Here is a 21,871-nt window from a genome sequence, read left to right on the forward strand (position 1 = left end):
ATCCTCTAAAGTGACCTGGTCTCGCCTAGTCCAGAAACGGTTCAATTCTGATTGTGATAGCCCTTTTGTTTCCCTAATCAGCACCAGCTGTTTTAGCTTTGCCAGGACAGGATCATCTTGTGTACACAGTCAAATATTGTTAGCGGTAATCGGAAAGGTGTCCAGAAAGTTTAAAACCAGAATGGACTGTTCCAGTGATTGCACCCACCAGTGATGTACCTATCAGTGGGGGACAGCTCAAGGCATCTGCATCTGCCACTTGGCTGCCTGAATGGTGTTCCAACTTATTGTACACACTGAGAATAAGGGCCCACCGCTGAATTCGACCAGAAGTTATGGCAACACAGCCTTGTCTTCTTTAAGTAGCCCTAGTGGGGGTTTATGGTCCATTATGATTCCAAATTTATGTTCAAAAAGGTATTGGTGGAACTTTCTCACACCAAAGATGACCGCCAAACCTTCCTTCTCTATCTGCATTTGCATTTGGCATCAGCCAAAGTATGGGAAGCATACATTATCAAGCGATCCTCTCTGTTGGGCAACTGGTGGGCCAACATTACCCCTATTCTGTATGGAAAGGCATCACATGTCAGCACCATATCTTGCTTGGGATCAGAATGGACCAACACCTTAGATGACATTAGCTGCTTTTTCACATCCCTAGTGGCTACTTCTTGGCTACATGACCATTTCCAAGGCCGACCTTTTTCATTACCAGATGTAAGGGGTGCCAGGATGGAGCTCAGGTTACGTCTGAATTTTCCATAATAATTCACTAACCTAAGGAAAGACCTAAGCTCTGGTACAGAAGTAGGAGCCGGAGCACCTTTGATGGCCCCTACTTTATGTTCCAACAGGTGTGGACTCAATAGCCCAAGTAGATCACTTGGGGTGCCTGGAACACACATTAAGTGTACGCCCAACTGGGAGAAACATTTAAGCTCTACGTCCAATTTCCCCAAGTGCACTTTATTGGTTTTCCCGGTTATTAGCACATCATCCAGATAAATTGTAACCTGGGGTTGACTTTGTAAATTGTTCTCCATTATCCGCTGGAAAAGGGTGCAGGCTGGTGGTTCCTCAAAATGGTAGTCTTGTATATTGATACAAACCCTTATAGGCATTATTGTTGCATACTCCCGGGACTCTTCATTTAGTTGCAATTGGAGGTTGGTGTGGCTCATGTCCAGACTTGTGAAGGACAGATTCCCCACCTCGCCCAAGTTTGCCAACAAGTCTTCTATGCAACAAAGTGGACATTTATCCATCTGCTATGATAGTTTGCTCAAAAACCCCACAAAGGTGAGCCGAGCTGTCTGGCTACACTATTGGTACAACTGGTGCTGCCCAAGCTGCAAACTGTACTGGTTTGATGATTCCTTTACTTTCCAGCTTCATGAATTCTGGCTCTACCTTTGCACCTAGGGCAAATGGCACTGGGCAGGCATTGCAGAATCGGAGAATTACTTCTTGGTCAACTTGTACAGTGGCCTTGGCTTCTTTTAATAGTCCCTGGACCTACCTGAAGATCTTCTGTGTACTTAATTAAGACTTCACTGAGGCAGCCATTTTCTAATTGATAAATGATGAGCTAATCATTGTGAATCTTTCTCAACCAATTCCGCAACAATATGCTTGGGCCTGAGCCTTTTACTACAATTGGTGGTAACTGCACCAACTACTTCCCATAGGAGACCAGAACCAAAGTTGGACCCTTAGTGGTCAAGAAGGCATATGGCAAAGTGGTCAGGAAGGCATACAACATGCTTTTCTTCATTGGATGGGTATTGAGTACAAGAGTTGGCAGGTCATGTTACAGTTGTGTAGGACTTTGGTTCAACCGGATTTGGAATACTGTGTACAGTTCTGGTCACTACATTACCAGATGTTTTGGAGAGGGTGCAGAGGTAGTTCACCAGGATGTTGCCTGGTATGGAAAGCTCTAGCTACGAAGAAAGGTTGAATAGAGTAGGATTATTTTCATTAGAAAGAAGGAGGTTGAGGGGGAACCTGATTGAGGTCTACAAATTCATGAGAGGTATAGACAGGATGGATAGCAAGAAACTGTTTCCCAGAGTGCAGAACTCAATTACAAGGGGTTATGAGTTCACAGTGAGAGGGGAAAAGTTTATGGGAGATACGCACGTACAGTTTTTTACGCAGGGGGCCTGGAATGCTTGTCAGTACAGTTGGTAGAGGCAGGAACGATAACGTCATTTAAGATGTATCTAGACAGATACATGAATGGGCAGGAAGCAAAGGGATACAGATCTTTAGAAAACAGGTGACAGGTTTAGATAGAGGATCTGTATCGACGCAGGCTTGGAGGGCCAAAGGGCCTGTCTCTGTGCTGTAATTCTCTTTGTTCTTTGTTTTGTTCTTAATCTGTAACAGTTCCTCAGGGCAGCATGGTGGCTCAGTGGTTAGCATTGCTGCCTCACAGTGCCAGGGACCTGGGTTCAATTTTCACCTCCGGTGACTGTGCGGAGTTTGCACATTCTCCCTATGTCTGTGTGGATTTCCTCCAGGTGCTTTGGTTTCCTCCCACAATCCAAAGATGCGCCGGTCAGGTGAATTGACCATGCTAAATTGCCTGTGGTGTTAGGTGCATTAGTCAGGGTAAATATAGGATAGGGGAATGGGTCTGGGTGCGTTACTCTTCGGAGGGTCGGTGTGGACTTGGGCCAAATGACCTGTTTCCATACTGTGGGGAATCTAATCTGTACATTCTTATTTGGCCAAGGTCTTGTGCAAACTTCATGTTTGGGATCCAGAGTGAATCTTGTTAAAGACTGGCTCTGTAGCTACAGATGCAGCAGTGCTGGTATCGACTTCCATGAGAAAGGGGTGACTATTTAACCAGACATTTATTTTGATTAGTTCTAATTTGGATGTTGTTAAGCAATTTAATTGTACCAAACCCGATTTAGATGTACTTTCCAGGGTGTGCACTCTCCTGGATACTAGCCTATGAGTTCTCTTACTCAAGTCAGGCTCTCTAGGATTCTTTTATTGTCCCAAATCCACACACCAGCAGCAACTACAGTGATTTGCCAGCTTGGATCTTGAAGAACATTTTAGCCACTTGGCTTAGGCTGGGTTTTGTTTCAGGGTTTTGTTGTGGGCTGACCTAGGGTCCCTCTGCTCAGGACATGTCCTCCATGAGGCTCAGTGATTGCCTCCATTCAAGTGGTTTACTCCAAGCTCACTTGGTCAGGTGAATGTGTCTTTTTCCATTGGGATGCCCTGTAGATCACTGGCTCCACTTGCCACATTTTGTAATGAGAAAGCTTATAGGCACTTCTGCATGGTTACATTATTAATCCCACATACCAAATGGTCTCTCAGCATCTCATTCAGGGATGACGAAAATCACATGCCTCTGCCAGTCATCTTAACCTCATCAAAAATCCCAACACAATTAACTGGCTCTTGAACAGCCATATAAAACTGATAGCATCTCTGAATTAATGAGAGGCTTGAGATCGTAATATTCCTTAACTAAATCTGTGGACTCTCAAAAGTTTTAGACTGGTATCCCAGGGGAAGTTGAGGCTCCTAACAATCGAAAATGCTGCGGGTCCGCAAACAGTCAGAAGCAGTACTTGTTGCTTTTCCTCTACCCCAATGTCATTTACCCTGGAAAAATAATGCATTAATTCCATATACTGGGCCCAATCTTCAATGGAATTTTTGAACGAGTTAAGCTTCCCAAATAAAGGCATGATGCCAGAAATGCTTACCCCAACTCAAAGACAACTGTTGCAAATAAATTTTCGTAGGGAGCATACTGTTCTCTCTTGTCGCCACTGAAATAATTACACAGAGGCTGGTATCCAGTTACCCTTTATTTATATGAGCACAGTACGTGCACTGTGACCAACTAGCTCAGTGCCAGTCTCTAGGCTGAGGAGACACTCTGAGACTCCTGTTAATATTTATGAGCCAGGATACCCGAATATCTACTCAGGGATTTCATACTGAACAAGATCCACCTGGCCAATTTGATTCCAATCACTACATAATCATACATGATTCAAACCTACATTATATTCTATGACCTCATCTCGAGGTTTGTGTGACAAGTCAGGAAAATTCTTGGCTTCAGGACCAACACTGGAAAGGTGGTTATTATTTAGTCCGTCGAATAAGAACACACAATTAGGCCGGGTGATTCAGGAAAGATGCTGGAGACAGCTGCAAGGTCTGCCCATTAGTGAGGCAGGCTATTTAAAAGGTTCACCTTGGTTCTATGGGACTTTGAATTACAATGAAAAATATAAAGCTGACTGGCTAGCCATCACTCACAACATCCTCCCCAGGCTCCACCCACACCAGGTGGTTGTCCTCCCAACCACCCCCAGGGTGCCTCATGCCACCATGCCAGACTTGCTCCATTTCTGTTCCTGAAATGCTTCATTTCCTCATGGCAGACCATGACACGTCCATGCCCGTTCATGTACAACTCACTTTGCAGAACCATCAGCCCTCATCTGACATTAGGATGTATTTTAAAAGAAGATTTAAAGGAATTATTTACTCACTCATGACACCCCATTTTTAAAAAACTTATCACTACAAGACAGTAAAATGTCTTTTCACTATCAGCAACTACAAGCAAGTGAAACCTATTAACATTGTGTTGAGTTCTTGTGGCATAGAAGTAGTATCTCTATTCTGAGCTGGGGGCATGGGTTCACATTCTACTCTCTCCTGAAGTGTGTAGCACCCATCTCCAAGCAGGTTGAAAAGAAAATATTGAATGGACTGACAATGTCATCTTAATAAGCACAAACCATTAAAGACAAATGCAATGATACCCGTGCTCTCCTATGAACATTGTGTAAGGGACAGAGAGTTCAGAAAGCCAAGTTGTCAATCAAGCAATGTTTCCCTTGGTAGAGAGTTCGGCTTTTTCAACAGTCTAATGAATATCAACAAAGTCCAATAACATTAATTAAGGGCTATTAATCTACTCTCAATGATTAGTAAAGTTATCAAAGGTGTCATTGTTACTACTTTCAAACATCACTTATTCAGAATTAATCTGCTCAATGATGCTCAGTTTAAGTTCTGCAAGAGTCTGTCAGCTCCAAAACTCATTATTGCTTTAATCTAAATATGGACAAAGGACCTAACTCAAAAGATGAGGTGAAGGTGGCTTGGCAGTAAGAAGCTCTAGCAAAATAGTAGACAATAGAAATGATTTTAGGGGAAGAGGAAACTTTCTGATGGGTTGGAATCAAACTTAGCATAAAGGACGATAGAAGTCAATTAAATCAGTCACAGGACATCTCTGCAGGAGTTCCTCAAGGTAATGTCCTCTGCCCAACCATCTTCAGCTGCTTCCTCAGTGATCTTCCATCCACCATAAGGTCAAAAGTGAGGATATTTGCTAATGATTGCACAAGGTTCAACACCATTCATGACTCCTCAGATACTGAAGCATTCTGTGTCCATATGCAGCAAGAGCTAGACAAAATTCAGCCTTAGGATGATAAGTGACTCTTAATATTTGTGCCATGCAAGTACCAGGCAATGATTATCTAATAAGAGAGAATCTGATCACTGTGCCTTGATATTCAGTAGCATTACCATTGCTAAATTCCCCACTACCTATTTCTGGAGATTATAATTGACCAGAAACAAATCTGGACCAGCTATATAATGCGATGACTACATAAGCAGAGGCTAGAAATATTATGGTGAAGTAACTCACTTCCTGACTCCCCAGAGCTTGTCTATCACCTACAAGGCACAAGTTAGAAATGCCATGAAATACTCTCCACTTGCCTAAGTGGCTGAAGCTCCGAAACACACAAGAATCTCCCGCACAAAATAATCCAAATGGTTGTCACCCCATTCCACACCTTCATTATTCACTCCCAGCATCACCCAAGCACAGTGGCAACAATCTATACCGTACACAAGATACACTGCAATAATTTGCTAAAGCTCCTTTCAATCTTGTGACCTGTATCACTTAGAAGAACAATGGTAGCAGATGTGTGGAAGCATCACCACCAGCAAGTCCTGTTCTTAGCCACACCCAATTCAGACTCAAAACTAAACCTTGTTCCTTCACTGTTACTGTGGATGGCCCCCTACCACTTTTGTAATAGAAATGAGAAATGGAAAATAAATGCAGGCCTAATCAGCGATGCCCACATTCTTTTTTATAATTCTTGGTTGAGAACCCTGAAATCCATTAGTCTGTTGATACAGCTGAACCTAGGAATGGATTACACAAAGTTAGTATGTAGGTACAAGTAATTAAGAAAGCTTATGGAATTTTTTTATTGCAAGGGAAATTGAGTAGAACTTAGAAATAAGCTCCAATTGTGGGAAGGCCACAATTGTAAAGGATGTAAATGAGTTGGAAACAATTCAGGGAAGATTTACTAATATCTGGAAAGAGCAGGTTGTTGTTTGAAGTGAGTTTAGGCTGGAATAATTTGTATCTGCTTGAGTTCATAAGATGAAGAAACAACTCAGTTGAAACATATAAGATCCTAAATAGTCTATATAGGTTGAATATAGAAATGATGCTCACTCTTATGGGAGATTCTAGATCTAGAGTTTCCCTGTTTGAATATAATTGGTATCCCATTTTACACAGAGATGAGATTTTTTTTCAAAGGGTTGCAAGCTTTTAGAAATCTCTTCCACTAAAAGAAGTAGAGTCCTTGTATATTTTTAAGGCAGAGTTAGATTTTTGGTAAGAAAGAGATGAAAGGTTAGCAGCAACAAAAACAAAAATAGAAATTGATGGGAAATCTCAGCAGGTCTGGCAGCATCTGCAGAGAGAAATCAGAGTTCACATTTTGGGTCCAGTAATCATTCTTTAGAACTCTGATTTCTCTCCTGAGATGCTGCCAGACCTGCTGAATTGTTTTAAAGAAAGCAAAATTAGAAGCGAATGTTTCTTTTTTTTTATACACGTTATTGTTCATTGCTTATAAAATACATAGTGAGTGAATGACTGGAAGTGCCATGGACTTGTATGGAGATTATGAGGGGCCCATGGGGATTGATGAGTACAGTGTGCATAGATTGGCATCAGGGGCATTATGTGAATCTCTTGAATTAACTTTGCAAAAGGTTCCCCATGTGATTCATGGTTCATGGCACCTCTGTGGGGCCATTAACTACAACTCTTTCAAAAGCTGACCCTCTTCATGAGAAGGGCTAGAATGTGCCTATTCCTACAATGGATCTGATCAGGGTAATAGTGATGGATGCTGGTTGTCAAACCGAATCAGTCTGCATCCTGAAAAGGCACTGATGAAAAGCGGAAACTCTGGGAAAAGGATCAGGTATCCCAGATTCACCACCTGCCATCTGTAAAGATCTCTCATGTCTATTAAAAATCGGGTCTATATGTCTCAGACTCTGGGGATCTGCTCCAGCATTGAAGTGTTGCAGTGCACAAATCGCATTCACTGGTCACCATCCCTCTCCCAAAAGCCTGATTATCCGTATGACTAGGATAGATCCTGTATACAAAAGGATGCATCAGCATCTACTCTAAGTTATCAAAATGTTTAAGTGGCTTCAGTCAACAGAAGGCCCTCAAAGAATGTCCTCTTTGGTACTTCCATTTCCAACCAACTAAGTGGGTGTCTTTCAGAAACAAAACAATCACATTTAAAAATTTGAAATCTTATTCCAAATCACAGCAGGAATTGCACCAACTTTCAGCTTATATCAGTTCTGTTGAGACCTCAGAGTAGGATGTATGATTGCCATTATCTTGGTCATAATACTTACAGATGGCTTAAATGACATCTGATCAGTAGTTACTTCTCCCTCATATGCTCCCATGTCAACAGCCAGAAAAAGTATTGAAGGGACCCATTCAGAAAACACCAGCCAGAATCTTCATGAAATCCTTTCTCCAGCTCTATCCCAGTTCGTCCGGGTCTTGATCAGAATTTCTGACATATGCAAAATCTCTGAGATTTCAAACAATCATCACAAAATAAATAAATTGCAGTCTAAAGTAAAGGATGATCTTTTTAAGATGTATGTCTAAAAATGACAATTTAGTTGGATTAATCTCTTAATTATTCTTTCATGATACAGCAATGACTTTTGGATTAACAACAATAGGCCTGGCTGGACTCAGCTCAATTTTAGAAGAAATGTAATTCAGGTAAAGAAATTTCAAAGGCAAAATACTGCCAAAGATGGAAATATGAATTGGAAATATGAAACATTGGAAATATTTAAGTAGAAAATAGAGTATTACAGCATTTCCCATTGATAAATAACTTGCTTTTTTACTTTACAGAGTTATAAATGCATTTTAACAATGATACCCAACATAACTCTGAAAGTAAATGTCTTTCTTACATTTCATTCTGCCTAGGCAATGCTAACCTTTGAAGGAGTAATTCTAGGACCTATACTGGGTATATTTAATTTAGCAGCTTTATTTCCAAAAAGCTATAGCAAGGTAAGGCCATATACTGATAACCAAAATATGTTAAAATAGTTTACTACTCAGGTTCAAAGCATTGTGAAGATCAATTCAAATGTATATATATGCAAGAGAGATAGATCGTGACTTGGTCAATATGTGATAATATGACTCTGCTGGTACCATTTCTGACCCAAATGCTCTGACTAATGCCTTCTCTTACTTTCAGCTTAGTGCAGCTTGAATGCATAGAGTTTGAAGCCTGTCAAGTAAGAAAGCTGATTCACTAACAGTCCCATTCTTTGCTTTCTTTCTCTTCGGAATCAGCATGCTGTTATTTTCTTCACAATATACATTAGAAGTCATACAAACTACTTCACATATTTCCAGAAAGTCAAGCTTACACATATTTAAATTTCTTTAAAGTTATACTTCACAAGCATGCACCTCTTAACTAAATCACTATGTCCTTGATTCCTTGAGCCACTGGAATATGTACAAATATATCATTTGTGCCATGAAGACTGAAGGAAGTGATTATTTCCCTGTAAACGGTTCAAAGAAGTAGGCGTCTGATCCACCAGTCTTCCTTTGAGAAAGTAATGCCAGTAAAATTGAGGAATGTATCCAAATGAGACAGCACTGGGCAAAGGTCCAAAGTGTGTTGGAATATTCCCCATTTGCCTGGATGGGTACAGCTCTAACCTCATTCAAGAAGCTTAGCATCATCCAAGACAATGCAGACCACTTTATTGGCACCACAACTATAAACATTATTTTTCCCACCATTAACACACAATAACTACTAGAGAAGATGCAAACCTTGACCTACTCTTGGGAAATAAGGCAGGGCAGGTGACTGAGGTGTCAGTGGGGGAGCACTTTGGGGCCAGCAACCATAATTCTATTAGTTTTAAAATAGTGATGGAAAAGGATAGACCAGATCTAAAAGTTGAAGTTCTAAATTGGAGAAACGCCAATTTTGACGGTATTAGGCAAGAACTTTCAAAAGCTGATTGGAGGCAGATGTTTGCAGGTAAAGGGATGGCTGGAAAATGGGAAGCCTTCAGAAATGAGATAACAAGAATCCAGAGAAAGTATATTCCTGTCAGGGTGAAAGGGAAGGCTGGTAGGTAGAGGGAATGCTGGATGACTAAAGAAATTGAGGGTTTGGTTAAGAAAACAAAGGAAGCATATGTCAGGTATAGACAGGATAAATCGAGTGAATCCTTAGAAGAGTATAAAGAAAGTAGGAGTATACTTAAGAGGGAAATCAGGAGGGTAAAAAGGGGACATGAGATAGCTTTGGCAAATACAATTAAGGAGAATCCAAAGGTGTTTTACAAATATATTAAGGACAAAAAGGTAACTAGGGAGGGAATAGGGCCCCTCAAAGATCAGCAAGGCGGCCTTTGTGTGGAGCCACAGAAAATGGGGGAGATAATAAATGAATATTTTTGATCAGTATTTACTGTGGAAAAGGATATGGAAGATATAGACTGTAGGGAAATAGATGGTGACATCTTGCAAAATGTCCAGACTACAAAGGAGGAAGTGCTGGATGTCTTGAAACAGGTAAAGGCAGATAAATCCCCAGGACCTAATCAGGTGTACCTGAGAACTCTGTGGGAAGCTAGAGAAGTAATTGCTGGGCCTCTTGCTGAGATATTTGTATCATCGATAGTCACAGGTGAGGTACCAGAAGACTGGAGGTTGGCTAACGTGGTGCCAATATTTAAGAAGGGCGGTAAGGACAAGCCAGGGAACTATAGATGGTTGAGCCTGACCTTGGTGGTGGGCAAGTTGGAGGGAATCCTGAGGGACAGGATGTACATGTATTTGGAAAGGCAAGGACTGATTAGGGATAGTCAACATGGTTTCGTGTGTGGGAAATCATGTCTTACAAACTTGATTGAGTTTTTTTGAAGAAGTAACAAAGAGGATTGATGAGGGCAGAGCAGTAGATGTGATCTATATGGACTTCAGTAAGGCGTTCAATAAGGTTCCCCATGGGAGACTGATTAGCAAGGTTAGATCTCATGTAATACAGGGAGAACTAGCCATTTGGATACAGAACTGGCTCAAAGGAAGAAGACAGAGGGTGGTGGTGGAGTGTTGTTTTTCAGACTGGAGGCCTGTGACCAGTGAAGTGCCACAAGGATCAGGGCTGGGCCCTCTACTTTTTGTCATTTACATTTGGATGCCAGCATAAGAGGTACAGTTAGTAAGTTTGCAGATGACACCAAAATTGGAGGTGTAGTGGACAGCGAAGAGGGTTACCTCAGATTACAACAGGATCTTGGCCAGATGGGCCAATGGGCTGAGAAGTAGCAGATGGAGTTTAATTCAGATGAATGTGAGGTGCTGCATTTTGGGAAAGCAAATCTTAGTAGGACTTATACACTTAATGGTAAGGTCCCAGGGAGTGTTGCTGAACAAAGAGACCTTGGAGTGCAGGTTCATAGCTCCTTGAAAGTAGAGTCGCAGGTAGATAGGATATGAAAAGGCGTTTGGTATGCTTTCCTTTATTGGTCAGAGTATTGAATACAGGAGTTGGGAGGTCATGTTGCAGCTGTACAGGACATTGATTAGGCCACTGTTGGAATATCGTGTGCAATTCTGGTCTCCTTCCTATCGGAAAGATGTTGTGAAACTTGAAAGGGTTCAGAAAAGATTTACAAGGATGTTGCCATGGTTAGAGGATTTGAGCAATAGGGAGAGGCTGAACAGGCTTGGGACTGTTTTCCTGGAGTGTTGGAGGCTGAGAGGTGACCTTACAGAGGTTTACAAAATTATGAGGGGCATGGACAAGGTAAATAGGCAAAGTCTTTTCCCTGGGGGGGGGAGGGGGGGGAGCAGAATTAGATGGCATAGGTTGAGGGTGAGAGGGGAAAGATATAAAAGAGACCTAAGGGGCAACTTTTTCATGCAGAGGATGGTACATGTATGGAATGAGCTGCCAGAGGATGTGGTGGAGGCTGGTACAATTGCAACATTTAAAAGGCATTTGGATGGGTATATGAATAGGAAGGGTTTGGTGGGATTTCTGGTTGGCATGGACGGGTTGGACCAAAGGGTCTCTTTCTGTGTTGTACATCTCTAGGACTCTAGAGAAAACCAAAAAATGAAAAATAAAGTAAGAGTATGTTGGTGAAGAGAAAAAGAAAAGAGTTAAACAAAGTAGAACTTTCTAAAAATGTATTTAGAAAGGGGCTTTATATTGACCACGCACAGTCTGAAAAAATCAGAGATTGCCTGTACAGTAGTCCTTCATGATCGGATTCTTGGTGTCAGCATACATATCATTTGAAGTACGGGCCAACATTCCATTTGCCTTCCTGATTATTTGCTGAACTTAGGTGCTAGCTTTCTGTGAAGAAACCTTCTGCAGGGTTTTCCTATTTAAATAATATTAATTTCTTCTATTCTTCCCACTAACGTGCATAACCTCAAACTTTCCCCCATTATATTCCATCTGCCAAGATATTCTCCACTCAATTAACTAATAGACTCCTGGTGTCATCCTCACTGTTTGACTTCCCACTTACTTCTGTGTCATCTGCAAACTTTAACTATAATACAATCACTTTCCTCATCCAAGTAATTAATATATATGTATATCGAGTAAATAATTATGGTCATTGCACTGACCCCAGTGGCACTCCACTAGTTACAGATTGCCATACTGAAAATATCCCCATTCGCCTAACTTTCTGCATTCTACTGTTAGCCAACTCACTGTCCATATGAGTATACTACCCCCGCAACACCATGGGCTCTTGCTAAGTAATCTTATGTGTGGTACTGTATTGAACAACTTCTGGAAATCCAAATATCTCACATCTCCTGATTCCCCTTTTTTTATACCTTGCTTGTTACCTCCCATAATAAATTTGTCAAGCATGTTTTCCCCTTTATGAAGCCATGCAGATTCTACTTCATCATATTGTCTTTCTAAATACTTTGCTAATGCATCTTTTATAATAGATTCTAAACATGTTTTATAAAATGTTTTATAACCGAATTAAGCTAACTGGCCTATAAAACTGTTTATGGGCCCTTCCAGCTCACTCAACTGTTCCATGAAATAACACCCCTGCTCTTCTTTGAATATTCCAATGGGAGTTTTACATCCACCCAAGACAGCATAATGGCCTTCGTTTAATTTATCATTGAAATACAGTCCTTTAGTCCTACACCAGTTTGTTAGCTTTGCTTTTTTCAGTTCAACGTCTAGAGTGGGAGTGGAACTCAAAACCTGTGATTCTGAGGTGAGAGTGTTAACAACTAAACCATTGTTGACACAATCCAGAAAGTCCAATTGAAAGGAATATTGAGAAAGGAGAACAATTCCATTAGTGATTCCATAAGTGTACATTACTTTGTACTAAAATTCATAGGGTAATACTCTCAGCAAATGATGACTAGTTTATCTGATATCCAGTTAAAAGAAACATACATTTTCTGTGTTAGAACAAGTTCTGGAATATTACAGTGAAGCAGCATGGTGTCAGGACAACTTATACTTAAGAGCATAATGTTCCCTAAGAAGCCTGCTGTACTTGTAATATGAAACAGACAGGCAGGAGGCTGGAAGAACACAGCAAGCCAGGCAGCATCAGGAGGTGGAAAAGCCCATGTTTCGAATGTCACCCTTCTTCAGGACTGTGAGGGGAGCTGCAGATAAAAGGGGGTTGATGGCTTGCTGTGTTCTTCCAGTCTCCTGCCCGTCTGTTCTGGATTCCAGCATCTGCAGTTTCTTTTAGTCTCTAACCATACTTGTAATAAGATTCAGATGTTTTATAGGGTACAGTTACAAACATTGTTATCATGATTAAGCATAGCACACAATACAGATTATTTGAAACCGATTACTTGTGTTTGTTTTTCCTGCAGTAGCCTCTAAATTATGGTCCTGATGTTTGTTACACCTTCTCCAGGGAGCGTGTGTGGGTTGGTTTGTTGGAGTAATCTTTGCCGCATGGATAGGGATTGGTGGCCTGATCTATCCACCTTCGGGTGAATTTGCAGAGTTATTTGAGACATCAACAGCAGGCTGCATGAAGATTAATACTACCACCTCTACCCCTGTGAATGTAACATCCCTACTGACCACCATAATATCTACCAAACAAGAAGCAAGGTGAGGACATCAATGTATTATTAGTGTGAAGCATATATTTTATCTTAACATTTGTGACTCCTTCACATGGCCTTCAAGTCTCAGAACAGATTGACCCATTAAGAAAAATTCTGGGTGCTTTGAAATAGGAAACCTGATTTTGAATAAATCCATGCCAATCTGAGTCAGTCTTTCAATACTGGGTATAAAACCAGAAAATGCAGGAAGCAATCAGTAGGTCTACAGCATCGAGCAGAGAGATTCCTAGTGAATCTTCTCTGAACTGCCTCCAATGAAATATCTTTTCTCAAACAATGGGACCGAAACTGCTCACAATACACCAGATGTGGTCTCATCAGCACCCTGAAAAATGCAGTAGGACTTCCCTCCACCTCTTGAAATAAAAGCCAATGTTCCATTTGCCTTCCTGATCACTGCTGCACCTGTGTGCTAGTTTTCTGTGCTTCATGCATAAGTACTCCCAAATCCTGTTTTGTTGCCACTTTTGGAGCCTCTTCTCCACTTAAATAATACTCTGTGCTTTTGTTCTGCCTTCCAAAATGATCAACTTCATATTTTCCCGCATCATACTCCCAATTCATTTGTCCCAACTCTCCATTTCCTATGAATTAGCTAGACTTCTAGCCATGATAATGTACTATCCCAAACACGATAAACTCTTATAGCAGTAAATTACCGCAAATGCTGGAATCTGAACTGAAAACAAAAAATGCTGGAGATCACAATGGGTCAGGCAGCATCCACAGAGAGGAAGCAAGCTAATGTTTTGAGTCTAGATAATTCTTCATCAGAGCTGAAATGAAGTGTGGAGGTGTTGAATTGGATTAAAATTAACTAAAAGAGCTGGGATCTGTGAGAGCAAAAAGCATCAACATTACTCAAAACAATCAACACAGCTTGCCTGACAATAATCAGTCTCTATTGATCTTAGTACTGCATGCAGTTTGGCTAAAGTTTGGAAGAGAGAGAGAGATACTAATTGTTCCCAATTTCTCTTCTCAGGTTTTCGTGCTTACGGAGAGAAAGATAGGACTTTTTATACTTAACATTTATCAGTAGCGGGCAGAAATTATCACTAGATGTTCGTCATTCCTAAGGCCAGTACATTGAATTTTGATCTGTGTTATCCTTTTGACTTTCCAAAACATTGTGTTATACACATCATTCCATAAACTTGTTTTTGCATATGAATATCTTTTGGGCCGTAGTTTGTATTTCAAAACATATGCGGAGCCGTTTTAATCAAATTCCAGTGAGGCTTGCCAAGGTTAGAGAATTTATGCAAATTCAGCCTGTGTCATGTCTGCTGAGGTGAGCAATGCCCCGACCTTCACCACAGTCCATATTGTGTTATAACTTGGAGTTGGCCAATTTTCCCATCAGGCAACCTAACTGTTTCACACAATTCCACAGACAGGGCAATAATGGGGTGGGGGGGGTGTGGGTTTAGGGTGCTGGGGAAGAAAGAATGTTGATAGTTCAGATCAAGTGATTGAATTGTGAGAATGGCAGAACAATGGAGTATCTAACTGGAAAGAACAGACAGTCCCACTGTGTTAGGGGGAGGGGAGAGAGGGTGACTGAGAATGTAACTAGTAAAAGTTAAAGAAAGTGAAGGAATGGGTCCACAATTTGAAGGTGTTGAACTCCATACTGAGCCCAGAAAGTTGTAAACTGCCTGGTTTGAAGATGAGATGTTGCTCCTCCAATTTGCACTGTGATTCGCTGGAGCTTTGCAGCATGCTGGGGACGGACAAGTGGCCATGCAAGCAAGGTGCTGTGTTAAAATGATCAGCTATGGGAAGGCGGGGTCATGCTTGTGCAAGGACCGGAGTGTCCTGCAAAGTGGTCACTCAGTCTGCGTTTGGTTTCTCCAATGTAGAGTGGCCACACTGGGTGCAGCAAACACAATACATAAGGTTGGAGGAGGTACAGATAAAATGCTGCTTCATCTGGAAAGACCGTTAAGACTCTTGGATGGCAAGCAGGGAGGAGGTGAAGGGTAAGGTGTGACGCCTTTTGCAGTTACATGGGAAGGTGCTGTGGGAAAGGGGGACGGTTGATGTTAGTGGATGAGGAATGGACCAGAGGGAATGATCCCTGTGAAATATGGACAGGGGTGTGAGGGGAATATGTGTTTGATGGTAGCGTTCTGCTGGAGTTGTCTGAAATGCAGAGAATAATCCTTTGAACGTGGATGCTGTTGGGCTGAAAAGTGAGCAGGAGATGCAGATGCTGGAGATCAGAGTCAAAAAGTATGGTGCTAGATAAGCACAGCTGGTCAGGCAGCATCCGAGAAGCAGGAGAATCGGCGTTTCGGGCATAAGCCCTTCAGCAGGAATGGAACGGGGAGAGGTTGGGAAGGCAATAGATGGATGGAGGTGGGGGTGGAGCAGATAGGTGGGAAGGAAGATGGACAGGTAGGACAGTTCAAGAGAGCAGTGCCGAGTTGGAGGGTTGGATCTGGGATGAGGTGGGGGGGAAGGGAGATGAGGAAACTGGTGAAATCAATGTTGATGCTGTGTGGTTGGAGGCTTCCAAGGCAGAAGATGAGGCGTTCTTCCTCCAGGTGTCGGGTTGCTTTGATTTGGTGGTGGAAGAGGCCCAGGAATTGTATGTCCTTGGCAGAGTGGGAAGGAGTGTTGAAGTGATCGGCCACAGGTTACTGGGGTAGTTTGGTGTGTATGGCCCAGAGACGTTCCCTGAAACATTTTGCGAATTGGTGTCTTGTCTCCTCAATGCAGAGGAGACCATGTTGAAAGCAGTAGACATAGTAGATGAGGTGTTTGGATGTGCAGGTGGTGGTGGTGGTGGTGGTGGGGGGGGTGCGGTTTGACCTAACGAGAGAGTTGCGGAGGGAATGGCCTCTGCGGAATGCTGATAGCGGTGGGGACGGAAATATATCTCTGCTGGTGGGGTCTGATTTTAGGTGGTGGAAATGACAGAGGATAATGCGTTGTACGAGATTAGTAGAGTGGGAAAAAATGACAAGGGGGACTTGCTCACACTATTGTGGGTGGCAAGAATGGGCAAGGGCGGAAGCATGGGTGATAGGTTGGATGGATGGAGGGCCCTTTCAATCACAATGGGCCAGAAACTATGGTTATGAAAGAAGCAAGCCATGTCAGCAGTGCTGTTTTGGAAAATGGCATCGTCCAAACAGATATGACGTAGGTGAAGGAACTGGAAGAATGGGATTGAATTCTTACAGGACGTGGGGTGGGAAGAGATGTAGTGAAGGTAGCTTATGGAGGTCATTGGCTTTGCAATGGATGGCAGTAGAAAGTTTATTCCCTGAATTAGAGATGGGGACATCAAGGAAAGGAAGGGAAGTGTCAGAAATGAACAATGTAAAAGTTACAGAGGTGTGGAAATTAGAGGCAAAATGAACAAATTTCTTAAGGTCCAGGCAAGAGCACGAAGCAGCACCAGAACAGTTGTTAATGTACCATAAACACTCATCTTGTGTAGAGACCCACAAGCCACTTTACCAAATGTCTTGGAAATCCAAATGTACTGCAATTGACCAGAAACTGAAATATAGTAGTATACATTGCTACAAGATTAGGTCAGAAGCTAGGAATCCAACAACACCTCGTCACTCTTGAAAGCCTGTCCACCATCTACAAGTCACAAGTCAGCAGCTCCAAACAATGTAACATTATCCAAGTTAAAGCTATCGCTTGATCGTCTCCACATTCATCACCTTCTGCATTCATTCCCTTCATCATCAAGGCACAGTAACAGTAGTGTGCATCATCTACATGGTGCAGTGCAACAACTCACTAAGGTTCCTTGGATAGCAACATCCAAACCTGTGAGCTCTATCACCTAGAAGCACAAGGGCAGCATAAATGTAGGAGTAACACCGCTTGCAAATTTCTCTCAAAGTCAGACATCATCTTTGCTTGGACTTATATTAGCATTACTTCAATGTTCCTGGAACTCTCATCCTAACAGCACTGTAAGTGTGACTAAATCACATGGACTATAACGGTTTAAGAAGGCAGCTCAGCACCACCTTCTGATCAATTAGGCTTGGGAAACAAATGATGTCTTTGCCAAAAATGCCCAAATTCTGTCAATGAATAAAAAAATAAATTTTCTAAATCTCCCTTCCATCAACTAGACATTTCCCCACAGATTAGTTTCAACCTCACTGTGCAGTGTCAGTTATGTACTTCACCAGTACTCTGTTCATGACGGTGTGCAGATGAAGACTGTCTCAGTGGTACAGCTCCCAATTCGCCAGTCTAGCTGTCAGTGCCCGTGGGTTTCAACTCATTTCTCCCACAGATGTCACTGAAACATACATTCAACTGTCTGATCATATTTACCGTATACCAGTTTGCTCTCATTGAGACAGTAGTCCATAAATCATTACCTTTTGTGGTTCTGCCTTTCAAATTAGCACCTAGCGACTCATACCTGTGCAGAATCTCTTCCTTATTCTTTCTCTTATCATAAGTGGGTACCTGGAGCACAACTGGATTTTTCCATGCCTACTCCTAGTTTTACACAAGTCTCAAGTCCTTAATTCTAGCACCTGTGGTAACAGAGAAAATTTCTCCCTAAATATACAAATTTTTAAACACAATTATATTTTTTTTCACAATGCCCACCTCACTTATTCCTTGAAACAGCAACACTGTAGTCCTTGCTTTCATCCATGCAAGCTGCAAGAATATCAAATCTGCTGGACAAATCAAAAAAGTTAAGGTTTGTTAAGTGCAAGCTTCCAGATTTCTACAACTTCACTCACTTGCTGTTTCAGTATAATTTCAGTTACATCACACTGTAAACTTTTGCTATAAATTCTGTGCCTTACAATTGTGTCCTCCACAACCACCTGATGAAGGAGCAGTGCTCCGAAAGCTAGTGCTTCCAATTATACCTGTTGGACCATAACCTGGTGTTGTGTGATTTTTAACTTTGTACACCACAGTCCAACACCAGCATTCTAAACAATAGCAAAATAAGCCTCAATGGTTAAATTACTTCTTTCTATTCCTTTATTTGAGAAAACTCCGATTAATTCATTCATTACATGTAACAATTTCCCAATCCTGAGTGCCACTACAGTAAATCCCCTCTGCACAGTCCCTATTCTTCCTATAGGGCAATACCTAGAATTGAAAACAAGTTGCACTATTCAGAATTGAACAATGTACTCCACTGGTGTGTTATGCAGGAGCTATAGATCTCAATCTGGTATTCAGCAGAAACTTTACAATGAATCCAATCTAATATTGTGTTATTAACTCTGATACCTGATTCAGGTCAAAATGAGAATCTGGATCCTTGTCTGATTGCTCCCATAGTCCACACCGTTTACAAGTACATCTTCAATAACAAAAAAAACCCCATCAATCGCAGAAACAGTAAGATAATTCATTGTATAACAGTGAATGGTATTTGCAAATGAATCACTATGGATTAATTAACATTGATAACTCTTTTTTTCTTTCATCTTGAATGACAACTTGAAAAATCCAATATCCAGTGCCCCAGGAAAGTTCCAAATGCTGAGAATTCACCAGTTCTAAATCGTATCAAATCAACAAACATAAACAGCTTATGAAAAAAAAGTTTGATAATATAGCACTAAATTGTGTGAGTAGAGTTTTGAAATATTAGTCAGATTCAAGAAATTCAATGATAATTATGTCCATCTCCATAGTTACTTGAAATCTGTGTTCTCTTTCTGTCCTGTGCTCTAATCAAATTACCTCTGTACATGAAAATATGGGGAATATTATTTCTTTGTGTTGTATTGGAAAATATAATTGAGTAGTATTACTTTGGAAAGCTGATGGTAGTTTAGGAGTAGGACAGTAAATAGTGACATATCTTTGGTTTAATGCAACTATCTTACCCCTGAATTACCATCAGCAACTTCACTGCCCAATCCTCCAATTTAGTAAAGCTACCCTCTTCACAGTCACCATAAAACTATATGATTAAAATGTTCTTGCATGGAGTGAAAAGGTTTTCTGATTGACTGCAATGGATCTTCCACAACCACTGCAAAACAAAAATGAAACTTTTATTTTGAACAACCTTATATACTACTTATGCTGTGACACTTCAGTACCCAGGGATGCTCCTGGGAGGTGGGTAGTCATGAACTTTTTTCAATGCTGCTGAATCTTCACAGTCCAACCTGTGAGTAGCTGGGACGTTTTTACTGTTGTTGTGAACCTTTATGATTTTATTGTGTTCAAGATGGTATTCTTCAACTTGGGTCTCCCAAAGAATAAAGCAGATACCAGCAATATAAGAAGAATTAGAAGCAGAAAACGTTGTTCAACCCCTGCTCCACCAATCAATAAGATCGTGGTTGATCTGATTGTGGCCTCAACTATCTTTCTGCATACTTCTGATGCATTTTGACTCCCTGCCAATTTAAAATTTATGTAACTCAACCTTCAGAATGCTCAGTGACCCAGCTTGCACTTACTCTGTGGAAAGGAATTCTGCAGACTAACAAGACAAGAAAATAATTTTCCCTTATCTCTGTCCTTAATAAAATACCCCTCATGTTTAAACTTTGTCCCCTTGTTCTAATCACTCCCACAAGGGGAAGAATTCTCTGTGTCCATTCAGCAAAATCTCCTTTTGGGACGTTATGTGTTTCCATTAGAGCACCTCATATTCTCCTAAATTCCAAGCCCAGGCTGTCCAACCTCTCTTCATAAGATAACCACTAACTCCAGGAATCAATCAAGTAATAGAAAGAGTGCATTGAACTTTTAATATTGATCCTCAGGAACTTTTAAGATATTGGGAACAATTGAGACTTTTGTCTACTAAGAATCTCATTACAGGTCCAAAAATGAACTTCAAAAATACATGTCATGAAGGCATAACTACCACAAGGTGTAGGTAGTTATTCATCAGAAAAAGAAATATATCATAAATGTACTATGATAATTTTATTCGTCATTTTTGTTTTGATCATAAGCTATTTGTAATAAATCTACTATTAGTTAATTTTTCATCTCAATATGCCAAATTGTTATTGTACAAAGGTAGCTGTAGGAAAGTCAAATTGTCAGTCAGTTTGGCAGGAGAGTGAGGTGGTGTTTAAATTTGTGACTTGTTCAACATGACAGGGAGGGAAATAGCTTGAAAATGGGAATGCAAAGTGGAGGCCAATCACAATGAGCAAAATGTTGGTGGCCTTTGCATTGGTCAGAGCACATTGGTTTCAGTTGGTGAAGGTCCCAACAGAGAACATAACTAATACGGCCAGTCTAAATGACCCCTGTTCTTCCTTGCTTTAGAAGACCTATTTTCAAGATCTTCAGCAGGCACTCATATCTTTTTAACTACCCACTAGAGGAGGCAGACAGGAAATGTCCATTAACTGTTGGATAGTGATCAAACAGTTCCAAGTCCTGTTCAAAAGGTCCTCCTTACTGGGTATTATATTAATAAACTCGAGGTTTTCTGATTTTAAATAGTTGATATGCACAATGAATTCATAATTGTATTAGATTTAGAGAAGCATTTGCAACTATCTTCAGCCAGAGGGGGCAAGTGAGTGATCCATTTCTGTCACCTCCTGAGGTCCCAGCATCATTGAAACCTGTCTTCAGAAAATTTGCTCATTCTGCATAACAAGAAACGGCTGAAGGAATTCAATACAAGAGGGCTAAGAGCTGTGGCAACATCCCACCTGTAGTATTGAAACCTTGAGCTCCGGAACAAATCCGTTTTTCCAGCTTAGCTACAACAATGGCATCTTCCCAGCAACATGGAAAATTGCTTCAATATGGCCCTGTCTACATCGACAATCTAATCCAGGCAATTACCACCTGATCAGTCTGCTCACCATTGCTCAGTTTGGGTTCTGCCATGGCCAGTCAGCTTAAGACCTCATTACAGTCTTCTCAAAGAATCATAGAATTTAGACAGTGTATGGATTTAGCCATTCGGCCTATTGAATCTGCACCGACTTGCCGAAGAGCATCCCACCATATCCCCATAACCCCACATTTACCATAGTTAACCCATCTAGCCTGCACATCCCTGGGCACTATGGGCAATTTAACATGTCCAATATACCCAATCTGCACATCTTTGGACTGTGGGAGGAACTTGGAGCACCCAGGGGAAACCCACACAGACACAGGGAGAACATGCAAACACCATGCAGGCAGTTGCTCAAAGTTGGAATCAGACCCGGGTCCCTTGGTATTGTGAGGCAGCAGCGCTAGCCACTGTGCTGCCACGTCATCTGAGCAAAAGTAAAAGTAGTTACCTTGAGGTTGGAAGTCAAAGAGAAATGGGGAAAACTCTCC

General features: G+C 41.3%; 1 pseudogene; it reads left to right on the forward strand.

The window, feature by feature from the left end:
• Positions 1-19,958, forward strand: part of LOC140463781 (sodium/iodide cotransporter-like) — an 84,577-nt pseudogene extending 64,619 nt beyond the window's left edge.
• The last annotated feature ends 1,913 nt before the right edge of the window (positions 19,959-21,871 follow it).

The sequence above is a fragment of the Chiloscyllium punctatum genome, chromosome 39, assembly GCF_047496795.1.
Source record: "Chiloscyllium punctatum isolate Juve2018m chromosome 39, sChiPun1.3, whole genome shotgun sequence".
Lineage (NCBI taxonomy): Eukaryota > Metazoa > Chordata > Chondrichthyes > Orectolobiformes > Hemiscylliidae > Chiloscyllium > Chiloscyllium punctatum.